The following is a 12,460-nucleotide window of genomic DNA, read 5'->3' on the forward strand; positions in this document are numbered from 1 at the left end:
AAAAAAGAAAGAAAGAAAGAAAAAGAAAGGAAGGAAGGAAGGAAGGAAGGAAGGAAGGAAGGAAAGAAGGAAGGAAACGAAACTGACTATTCTTAATGTATCTGTAGATGATAGAAACTGAAAAGAAGAGGTCCCAATAGTAAGAGTTACCATATGCATGGAATATTAACTTATTGATTAATTGATTTTAATCTATTATTATCTTATACTTTCAGTAGTGGCAGAGTTCTTCGTTGAGGGAGGTGGAGAAGTGTGATGGTCACTGGTGGCTTAGTCTCCTGGGAACTTAGCTCACTGGGATGCCAGATTAATGCATCCTTGATGTGGGTTTCTTGCATTGGAGTGAATAAGGTTCTGATGATTAGGTGACCTGAGGAGGGAAGGGAAAAGAGTGTTTCTGTCTCCCAGCTAGTCATGTCTTTGATCGATAAAACTGTGGTTATGTAGCCACTCATATTCATTTTACACATCAAATATTAATCCCACAGCACACAGCAGTATTTCTCAATGTGTGGTCTATAAATTATCCATATCAGAAGCACTTTAGTCGAGGCCTGGGGATCTGCATTTGAAAAGCATCCCAAATGATGCAGATGCACACCAAAATCTGATCCCCAATGCTCCAGTCTCTCAAGTACTCTGTGAGAGAAAAGGATGCCATGGTTAAGGAAGTTTTGGACACGTTGCCTACTATATCCACCTCTTAAGAGGTTCATAATGCACATTAGCATATTAAAAGCTCTGAAAAATCTTTCAGTAACAGAACAATCTTATGTCCACTAACATAAGATTAATTAAATTATGATACAGATACAATAAACTCCTATGCTGTATTTTTTTTTTAATGAGGCTGCCCTCAAAGAACTAAGAGGCAGCTTGGTGTAGATGTTAAGAGCATAGGTTCTGGAACCAGACAGACCTGAACTCAAATCCAACCTCTGCCATTAAATAACTGTAATCTTAGGAAAGTCCTCTGAACTGTTTTCTTTTCTCTACAGTGGGAATAATAATAATATTCTTCATCTCATGTAAGTTATTGTGAGTTTTAACTGAATGAAAATATGAAGTATTTATAGAATTGTATTTGGTACATGGAAAATGAACAGTAATTATTAGCTCTTATGATCACTGACATGGGAAAATGCTCATGATATGTTGTTAAATCAAAAGCAAAGCCAAGAACAATATATATAGCATGCTTTCATTTGTGTTAATAAACTGTACATCATAAATAATTTCATAGATAAGTGTGGAAGGATAATCAGTACTCTGTTAATAGTAATTACCTTTGGCCTTAGGTACTGGGAGGGAGGAACGCTGTCAATTTTCACTTTACGCACTTTGGTAAGTTTTTTTTTTTTTTTTTTTTTTTTGTATTTTTCTCCCCAGCTTTATTAAGATGTAATTGACAAATAGAAATTGTATATATTTACAATGTACAATGTGACATTTTGATATATGTATACATTGTGAAATGATTGAATCAAGCTATTTAACATATCCATTACCTCACATACTTAGTGTGTGTGCAGTGAGAATATTTAAGATATACTCTCTTAGCAATTTTCAAGTATACATTATTATTAACTGTAGTCACTATGCTGTACAATAGATCTCCAGAATTTCTTCTTCCTAACTGAAACTCTATATCCTTTGACCAACATCTCTCCATTTCCCCTCCACCTTTTGTTTTTATTTATTTTTTTAAAAATAATACATCTGGGAGATAAAAGGAATTTTGCCCAGAACTGAACCCAGTATGGCCCGGATAATGGAAAATAATCAAGTGTTAGCACGGTTCTCTCTTGTTTCCAGAGAAGCAAATTCAGCTACGTTTAGCTTTTATTGTTTAAATTTTTTTTTATTTTTGCCAGCCTCACCATTCTTCTGACTCATCCAACTGTGTGCCTACTGATCTCCTCTGCCTTCTCTATGCTGACGGCTGCTCTGTATATAAGCCTGTCTTTGTACATGTGAATTTTGAATTCCTAATGCTGGACATTGCATTTCACAGAGGTCAGCCCATGCTCCAGCCTACTGAGACTGTTTTGGATCCTGAGTCTCCCATCCAATCTGTTAGCTAGATCCTCTAGCTTCCCAGCATCCTCACTCTCAGAGAGCATGCCATCTGTCTGAGCTGTTGGATAAGAGTGGTGACTTGACTGACACTGATGTAAAGATCTGTGACTTATCACTAGAGACCCTGATCCACATATCAGCAGCCACCTGCTACCTCTGGAGTCTCACCTGCAGTCTGTATTTCTTCACTTTATCTATAAAGGGCTCATGAGAGTCTAAGTCAAAAGCCTTGTTAAAATCCAGATGCATCCTGTCTACAACATTCTCCGATCTACAAGCCTTGTAACCTTATCAGAAGAGTAAATTAAGTTAGTTCTGCCATGACTTGTTTTCCTAAAGGCCCTACTTAGTGTTATTACTAAAAAAGATTTGATTTGAGCCCAATAGTGGTTTCAATTTAGACATATTTACCGTATTTCCCTACCTGCTCAGTGTCCCTCCCTGTCCCCCCAAGGCCTGCCTGGTGGCTGGAGTTAATTGGATGCATAAATTCATGCAAAAGGACTAGTGGAAAACAAGGGCTTATGTGTACTGTTTGCAACGTAGTAACAAGAAAGAATTGCTCAAAAAGTAGAAATGTTGACATATATGTGTGAATTTTGGATTCCTAGTCCTTGACATTGCATCATGATAGATTGAGGGCCTATTTTGGCTAGAGAAGGATTTTGATGCTCTTTACAATACAACAGGAAGGTTGTTTATCATTCTACCTGTGACCTGGGCTTAGTAATGGAGGTCTATATTAGTTTCTTAGGGCTGCTGTAACAAATTACCACAAATTTTGTGGCTTAACACAATAGAAATTCATTATCTCAAAGTCCGGAGGCCAGAAGTCCGATATGTTTCCTGAGCCAAGATCAAGGTGCTGGCAGGGCTGAGCTCCCTTTGGAGGTTCTAGGGGAGATGCATCTTTTGCCCCTTCCCACTTCTGGTGGTTGCTGGCATTCTTTGGCTGGTGGCCACGCCACTCCAATCCTTGCCTCCATGGTCACGTTGCCTTCTCTTCTTCTTCTGTCTGCAATCTCTCTCTCTGACACATTTATAAGGGCACTTGTGATTGCATTTAGGGCCCAGCTGGCTAGTCCAAGGTAATCTCTCTATATCAAGATTCTTAATTTAATCACATCTGCAAAGTCTCATAGAAGATAGCATTCGCACATTCTGGGGAATAGAACATGGATTTTATGGGAGGGGGAGCATTATTCAGCCTATCACAAAGACTAATAACAAATTACTAATGCCTTCCCCTGCCATGCTCTCCTCAGCCCCTTGGTTTATCTAAGTATGAAGGAGACAACTGGAACAAAGAAAAGCAAAATATTGCAGATGTCACTAGACTTTCTTTCCTCTTCTGGCCCCTGGTGGTATATCCAGTTGCAGATCTGTTCATGTACCTGTCCAGGTTCTGACCATACACACTCTGCTGGGAAATAGTGCAGTATAATCCACTCCTGAAATTCATCTTTGCCAGTTTTCACTCATTTGGGTGGCTTTCGACCTCCACAGCATAATTGCTGACACAAGTTGAAACTTTAACGGGGGGAAAGATTGATTGGCTCACCAATAACATTTGTCTCTTGGGCTGGCAGTGAGCACAGAGGAACCATTTATGCAATCTAATTATTACGTCAATTGGGGGATGGACTAATGTTTCCCAGATGCCATTTGGCACCTGGAAAGCTGCAAATCAGCACTATCATATAAGAAACATTAATATAGACCATTGATTGGATTCATTGATCCCATCCCCTCCCCCATCCGCCTTTAGCTTCTTATTTTGGTTTGGAGTGAAACGCAAAAGCTTTGCTTTGCTTCTCTTAGCTGCCATGTTCAGACAGGGGATCGGATTGATTAGATGTATTTTACAATTAAATGTACTTAAGGAATGATGTGCATTTCTGAATCATTGTCCTTTTTCCTGACCTTGAATCATTCAAAATATCTACGGCCAGTAGGACTGAGATCCAGGCTCCAAAGGAAGCCAAAACAGACAGGAGGGAAGAGCAAGGGGCAAAGTGCTGTTGCAATTTCTGCATCCTGAGCCTGCATAATATGTGCTCAGAACTTTTCACTAGGCTTTTCCGGTTCATTGTTGCAACAGTTTCTTGGTGTTAGATCATTGTAAGCCCCTAATAAGGCTTAGTTTTTTATTTTTAATGATTCTTTTTGTTAGTAACTAAGTAATCTGTTGGGATTAACCTCAACAGAGTGCAGGGCCCTAGAGCCCAAGGAAAGAGGATGTTAGGATATTGGGGAGGTTTATTATACCTCTTTAATCTTCATTTCCCTTCCACAAATGTAGGCAGATCCCTGCAAAATCTTTAAGTGACAAAGTCTTTCATTACACAATTGGAAACAAAGCTTAAAATATAGCTAATCCAGGGAAAAGGAACATAGCTACTTAAATTTATACTAATGAGTAAATGACTGCTACTATAGAGTCCTAGAGGGTCTATTAGATTTGGAAAGGGCTTCACAGCCCCAAGCCTAAGCTTGTTATTTTAAGGAGGGGAGGATTGAGAATTGACTTGCCCAAGGTCTTACATAAATTTTGAAGTACATTTTTTTTTTTTCTGAAAGAGAGTTTTAATACGGGAGCACCTTAAGGGGCATTGTAAACAGACATTTGTGATCAGTTTTACCAAGGGCCAGTTCTGGGGGATTCCAAAGCCAACTATAACCTCAGGTCAATTTTTAAAGGTAGTTGATCACTGGTGCTTAAAACACACTCTTCCCCCTGGCTCTGCCCTGGCGGGATTCACCAAAAGTTCATGTGTCTTATTCCTTTTTGTTATCTTAGCATCTAGTAGAGTGTCTGCCTCATAAAAGGCATTCAGTGAGTGTTTGATGTAAGACTGAATGTTTTCAGAAACAGGGAAGGCTTTTCATTGTATCCTCCATACTCTCTCATTCTGCCTCCTGTGTACACATTGCTTAAATAGCTGTTCAGGTTAGAGATTTTGCCCTTGGGTGGGACTAATAATTGTGTCAGTGGTCAGAGACCAAAGTGAGGAAGGCTACCCAGCTCACCCAGGATTGAACCCACACCCCTAGCCTTCCTTAAAGCATATGAGGAGATAGTCAGACTATAATCTGAGATGTTAGAAGCAAATATTATGGAATCCATGTATCTCTGAAGGCCAGAGTCACCAAGTCTATATCTCTGACCATTGCGGGCATCCTAAGTCAGGGAATCCAGCCTGCAAGTGGGAGCCGGCACACCTTCTCCAATAAGCTTTTCTTACTTTCTTGGGAGGAACCCCTCCCTGGTTGTGGTTGGGGCTACAGAGAAAGAGTAAAGGGGGAACCATAGGATTGTGGATAAGTTACTCAGATACTCATGGCTTGTGGGAAGGAAGGAAGAGTTTGATCTGTCAAGACCTGCCCTTAGCTTTAATCTCACAGTGCCCATGCCCACCAATTCTACTTGTTTATTCTCTCCCTTTGCTGGTTCACCTGCACTCACCTGCAAGGACTGGGCCCAGGCATGGCCCCTGGCCCCAAGCATGCCTACCTCTGAGCTGCCTTGATTAAGTCCCACTGCTCATGCCTTCTGTGTTCATGGCAAAAGTTTTCAGTCAGGGATGATAATGAGGAGACAAGGCAGCCCTTGGGGCAGGGTTACCCATCAGCCCTAGACAAAAACAAGATCCAGCAACAAAGCCCATTCCTGTTGGCTGATGGCTCGGCATTGGCTGAGAGTCCAGAGAGCCTTCAGTTGGTCTGAACCAATGAAAAGCAGCCAAAGATACACTCTCTCTGGCCATTAAAGAGATATTTCCACCTACGATTGGCCCCAGGGTACTTCACCTCAGGGTTCTCCTATTGGCCTGGAATAGCATGCTGGCAGCTAGGGCACCCTGTGGTGAGCAGGCACCTACGTAGGCATGCAGTAAAGCACAGCCTGCTGCTGGGCACTCAGGGGACAGGCAGATAGAGGAGGAGGTATCAAGATCCTCTCTCTGCTTAACTGGTGACATCTTGGGGTCCACCCACTTCTCCTTTTTGTGCCTCTCCCCTCGTGCTGGGCCTGCTCGCTCTCCTGGTCCCATTCCCCAAAGGACTTCGATTCCCAGGTATGGTGGTGACTGGCAACACAGGGTAAGATGTAGCCTTTTCTTAGGGTTATTTGCATTGTTGTAGGGGATCCTGAAATCTGAAAAGTGGTGGTGGTCCAAATACATTGTAGGTTCATAGAATTTTGGTGCCAAAAGGGAACTTTGAAATAGTTTCCATTTTACAGATGAGGAAGAAAACTGAGATGGACTCCAAGAAGTAATAGTATTTGGTCAAAATCATATAGCTAGTTAGTGGCAAGTCTCCTGACCATAGGCAAGGGCATTTCTGATGCATCACAAATGAATCTTAAACTGTGGTATTTCATGAACATTTCTACTGTTCTTCAAACCACTGTTTTTCTGTCCTTAGGAAACTCCTAGTTCCACTGGGGAGATCTTCAGATCACAAATTAATGACTTAATTAACATTTACAACAAGCTTTTGGCTGTGTCTTCAGTGTATGAAGAAGGGGGCTTGTGACATGGGCTTTCTCTCTGTTTACCCTCTTTTTGTGATTACCAACCCACAGTAGTGAATTGACTGTGACTAGGGCTCTGGAGTCATGTAATCAGCTATCTAGCTAGGAAGTTGTACAACTGGTGACTCTGGCCACTAGCACCGTGATGTTTGAGCCATCACTGTTCAAGATGCAGCAAAGAAACAAGTCAGTTACTAAGTGGAAAAAGGTCTGAGTCTAAGCTACTGCCATATCAATACCAGTGCTTCATTTTTCATGCATTTAGCCTCCAAATCCCCTTTAGGTTAGAGACCTGGGTTTATTTGTTCATATATTAGGTGGGACCCTGAACAGTCCTGAAATCCTGGCCCTGGGTAGCTCTGTATCATCAACAACAATGATAAGCATAAAGGGTTTGGGATTACTCAATCCAGCTTTCCCCCATTGTGTCTGTTTTCTTCATGCTTCTGCCTTTCTCATTCTCCTTTTTCTTATCCTTTAAAGGCCAATTTAAGTCCTGCCTTCTCCAGGAGCCTCCACTTATAATGCTACCCACGTCAATCTTTCCCTCTTTTGGATTCTTACTGTCTTTCCAACCTATCCCTCAAAGTGACATTTCATTATATTCCATTTGTATTTATCACTATTGGTTCCATGTATATCAGCCTCATCTTCTCAACAAGAGTATAAGTTCCATAAAGGCAGGCTACACATTTTATCCTTGCTAAGTGTGCCCACAATATCTGGTGGATGTTCAAATTAGACTAGAATGATAGCTTTTGTGGTGACATGGGAAATGCTCACAATATACTTAAGTGTCTAACTCAAAATACAAAAGTCTATGATCACAATTTTATAAAGACATGGAAAATAAAAGCAAGCAAGCAGAAAGGTAATACACTCAAATGTGTAAGAGGTGGGTGGGATGATAAGTGAATCTAAACATTTATATATTTACCTAACTTTTCAAAGTTTCAACAAGGAGCATGTATTACTCTTATGAGAAAAAAGACAAAGATTATTTAAAAGAGAATCATAGATTCATGAACTCTGGAAAGCAGAGCAGAAAAAGATGGAAGAGCTCATGTAAGTCCTGTCTTACTGTTTTAAGATAGAAAAGCCTGGGGCAGAGCTATGGGAGATGCCTACCTGGTGACTCAGTTTCCATATTCTAGGAGTAAACAACCCAGTTTTCTGGAGCTCTAAGGCTGAGCCTCCTAACCTCTCCTCAAATCCACCTTCCCCTGAGCTTCTCCTCTAGGCATCGGTCCTGGAAGTGGCTGCGTGGTTTTCTCCTGATGAGGTCTCCCATGATTCTTTGGTGTCTCCTGGGTGGGGGAGCCTGAGGGTTTGGCTTTGACTCATGCTCTAGTCCCTTGCTAGCCTCTCCTGGAACTCACTGCTTTGCCTCTGAAGCATCCCAGGACAATAAGCTGTAGTATCCACACTCCCAGGTGGCTGGAAGTAAAAAACACCTAACTGTACCCTTTCCTAGAAATATATACTTACTGCACTCTGAGTACTTGCTGGGAAGGGTGATCTTGAACTAATTCCACTCAATACCTTTGCAAAGCCTTGCTGAGAACAATACTATTTAAGGAGGGCCACATGAAATTGGTGCTTGAAGCCCATCCATTCCTTTCCAACTGGACCCAACAGCCCCAGGTACTTTCCATACCCATAACTTTCCCTTCTAGTTAGGCCTACCCCACTCATAGCCAGGAAAAGGGGCTGGATGGATGTTTTATGCAGAAGAGTGGCCCAGGGATGGCCACTTGACCCCAGGCAGGCCATCTATGTTCTGGTAGCAGACCTATGTGGTAGATTTTTCTACTAGTGTTCCTCTTGCCAGCGGTGGAATCTGATGTGCCCACAATTGGTTAAAGTGATGAAGACTCTTGTTAAATGCACATTTGTCACTTGGGATGATAAACACATGTAATTCATTGTGTCCTTCTATGCTTCCATCCTTCCATCCATCCACCAAACAAGCATTGGGCTCCTATTTTTTATTTTCACTTCCCAAACCACAAAGCTCTGAAAACCAAAAACTTTCTCATAAGTTTGACGTTAAAACTCATTTTAACTTATATTATGATAATCTTTCTTTATCCCACTTAGTGTGAACATCCATATATTTCATGACAAAAATATTAATGTATTTGATTATGGGGAGCTATGCTGCAACCTGCGAGAGGTGTTATGTGATATTGGCAAATACACATGATTACCTTGATAAAATTCCCCAAATTCTGAATTTTGAAACATTTGGCGCCAAGGATTTGAGATAAGGCACTTTAACCCTACAAGATCTAGGGAGGGGGAGGTGGTAGATACCCTACCTGAGTTGGCCAGGAACAGAAGAAACCACTCAGTGAAGGGAGTAGGCATTCAAGTCTTTAGAGAGAGAGGGCTTGCTCAGGTTCAAGCCAAGGAAATCCAGTTGGGTCACTCAGCCATTAGTCCAAAAGGAAGGAACAGGGCTGCAAACAGAAGACAGAATAAAGACTCAAGAGAAAGATGGAACTGAAATGGAACAAGAATAGTTTGAGAATGGGGAAATGAGAGGAAACTAGAAAGCAGCTGGAACAAGGTGTCTTTAACTGCAGTCAGTTGGCTGGTGGCTGTTAGGTACCAATTGGAGTCAGGTTAGCTTTAAAGTTGGAAGATTTTGGCAGGCAGATACTGAGAGAAATGAGACACAGCCTCTGTCCTCTCTTTGCCGAGAGTCTAGAATCTGCAGGGTCCTGAGACAATGGACAGAAATTGGAGTCACATTAGTCTGAAACAAAGATTTGGCTTTGACTTTTTTCAATCTCTGTATTTTTAAAGCTTTATTTTTAAATTGTGAAATATACCACACATAAAGAAAAGTGCATAAATCATAAATGCACAACTTGTTCAACGAGACACCCGTGTTAATTGTTACCCAGTTAAAAATAGAATATTATCAGCATCCCTGATGCCCTACTTGTGTCCCTTCCCTAATCATAATTCTTTTCTCCCTGACTAAAAGGTAACAACTTTTTTGACTTTTCCAAAAATCACTTCCTTGCTTTTATTTATACTTGTACATCTCAGCATGCATTCCTAAACATTATAGTTTTGCCAGTTACTGACTTTTATGTAATAATTCAGTATGTATGCTTTCGTTTCTGGCTTCTTTCATTCAATATTATGTTTGTGAGATTCATCCATGTTGTTGCATAAAACTGATATTGTTCCTTCTCATTGCTGTATAATATTCCCTTTTGTGAATATGCCACAATTGAGTTTACCATTCTACTGCAGATGGGCATTTCCAGTTTGGGGCTGTTTGACTAACACTACTATTGTTATTTTTGTTTGACTTTTGGTGCACATGTGCCTGCATTTCTGTTAGTAGTGGAATCACTGAGTCATAAGCACACATTCCATTTGCTGAATGCTGCCAGTTTTTCAAAGTTTGTACCAATTTGCACTCTTTCATTGCGCCAAATCATTATTAACAGTAAGTATTGTCAGACTTTTACATTTTAATCACTCTGGTGGGTGTGCAGTGGTATCTCGTTGTGGTTTGATTTGCAATTCTCTGATGACTGAGGTTGAGCATCTTTTCATATGTTCATTGGCCTTTTGGATATACTCTTTTGTACAATTCCCATTTAAGTCTTTTGTCCATTTTATCCTACTAGATTGTCCTTTTCATATTCATTTCTAGGTGTTCTTTATGCATTCTAGATGCAAACTCTCTGTTATATGTGGTACAAATAAATTCTCCAGCACTGTGGCTTCCCATTTAATGCTTTTTGAATCTCATTTTATTCCTGTAATTTCCATCAAGCTTCCCAGGCTGAAATGTCCCCCATTTTGCTAAGGTCCTAACAAGCTCACCTGGGCCCTGAGGGATAGCTCACTAAGGCTGCAGGGCTGTTCTCTCCACCTTCCCTTCCTTCTTCCCTCCCACTTATCTGCCCTGTCTCGCTCTCCCTTTCCTCAAACTTTGCCCATTCTTGGGGGGCTGCTTATTATTCACAGATGGATAGAAACAACCTTCTTTTAGCCATGGTGCCAAAACTGTCAGATTTGCCACATGCTATTAATACGTCAGAAAACCTTCACTCTGGAAAGCACTTGGAGATTATGTAGTTCTAATGACGAGGAATCGAAAGCTCAGAGAAATTAAGTGGCTTGCCCAAGATCATACTGCAAGTTAGTGGTCAACTTAGGACTAGAACTCAGGTCTCTTGCATGCATGCCCCAGCTTTTTCCACTCCATTATGCTAAGAAAGACCAGAGTACACAGCTTCACATTGACTGGGGCATTTTTTTTTCTTCTGAAAATAAGTGCTGTCTGTGTCTGTGTAACAACGTAATCGGTAGAGACTATGGCTCATGTCTGTCTGGACCCAGGTTGAGAGATCACATCACCTCTGCTACTTTCCCATCTCCTGGCTGTCAAAGCCTGAAGGACAACAAATGGCTTGAGTAATGAGATGAGTTAAGATAGTGTCTCCCACGCTGAATTATGTGCCAGTTCAGGACTACAGGATTCTGCCACAATCCATTTACACAAGAAATTAAATTGAAGATCGCAATGTAATATTCATATATTAAATCCTGGCGGACAATCAAAGTAATTAAGGCCAAATGTTCTGAATCATCCTGTGGCATCATGAACATTCTATTGCTGGGTTTTTAGAAGGACTTATTTCTACAACCAATTATCTTGGAAATCATTAAACCTCCTTTGGAATGTGAATAATTTGAAAGCTACCATGATACCCAGTGCTACTCAAACAACTTTGCCCCTATAAAAGAATAACTCTGCTAGATAGGAGTGCTGGGTAGGCAAGGAAAATCTGATTTTCAAGAAGCTAAGGTTAGGGGATAGGAGCCAGTCTCTGACCACCCACCTCCCTGCATTGCGTTTTTCAAAAGGAGTGGCTATATTTCATCCTAAATTGAAGCAGTTAAACTGATGCAGGCTACTGGGCTAATCCCAGCTACAGACTGATCTGCTTGCTGTGTAGTTCTGTGGTTCTCACAGATACATTCTACTGATTAAAACAAAGCAAAACAGAGTTTGGAGAAAGAGGATGGCTCCGTCTAGCCCCACAATGATGAATAGGGTCAATCTTCAGACCTTCTCCACCACACCCCACCATAGGCCACCTTGTCTCTTAAAGCTTCTCCACACACCCTCAGCTCTTAGTCCCTGTTCTTCTCAGCTTCCCTTTGTCCACACCTCTGTTATGCCACTCATCATAAAGTCCTTGAGTTATTTGTTGGCTCCCCTTCTGGAGTAGAAGCCCTTCAAGGGCAGGGGCTATGCTCTAATCTTTCCAGTGTTCCCACACGTGGCCCAGTGCACGTGTCAGAGAAGGTGCTTTGTGTATGGTTGGTGCATGTGTGAAAGTCTAAATATATAACAGACAAATGACCAAGAGAACTCACAAACTTATATAAATGTATCTCTGTTTGGGAATGACAGGCTTAGCGTCATGGCAGCATCAAAGAGAGGAACCGATCTTCCTTTCTCTTCCAGTAAATGTTTCATTTCTCTCCAAAACACAATGCTCTCAAACCATCACCAACAAATAAAACCCTATCATGGATAATGTGTAACTAAAAGATAAACAAAAAGTATTAAATTAATCTGTGCTTTTTCAGAGTTGTACTTAGGAAACAATCAAGTTATTTTACCTGAGCTAATTATAAGACTTCTTTGCATCTTGAATATTGCATACAAAAAAAGGTCTCTGATTCATCAGTTTTGCCAGTGGGAATAATTAAAAGTGTGCATATATAGTAATATTCCTACCAAATTATTTCTTCTCATAAATATTTATCCATAGCCTAAGTTTGTTGATGCTGAGCGGCATC

At 40.9% G+C, this 12,460-nt stretch overlaps 1 long non-coding RNA gene across 1 annotated transcript in view; it reads right to left on the bottom strand.

The window, feature by feature from the left end:
• The window catches only part of LOC112615776, a 40,792-nt gene that overhangs the window by 14,653 nt on the left and 13,679 nt on the right, over positions 1-12,460 (bottom strand). The window contains exon 2 of the long non-coding RNA XR_003117466.1: positions 8,938-9,078. This is a non-coding gene — a long non-coding RNA (uncharacterized LOC112615776). The remainder of the gene's footprint in view (positions 1-8,937; positions 9,079-12,460) is intronic.

Source organism: Theropithecus gelada, chromosome X (assembly GCF_003255815.1).
Source record: "Theropithecus gelada isolate Dixy chromosome X, Tgel_1.0, whole genome shotgun sequence".
Classification (NCBI taxonomy): domain Eukaryota; kingdom Metazoa; phylum Chordata; class Mammalia; order Primates; family Cercopithecidae; genus Theropithecus; species Theropithecus gelada.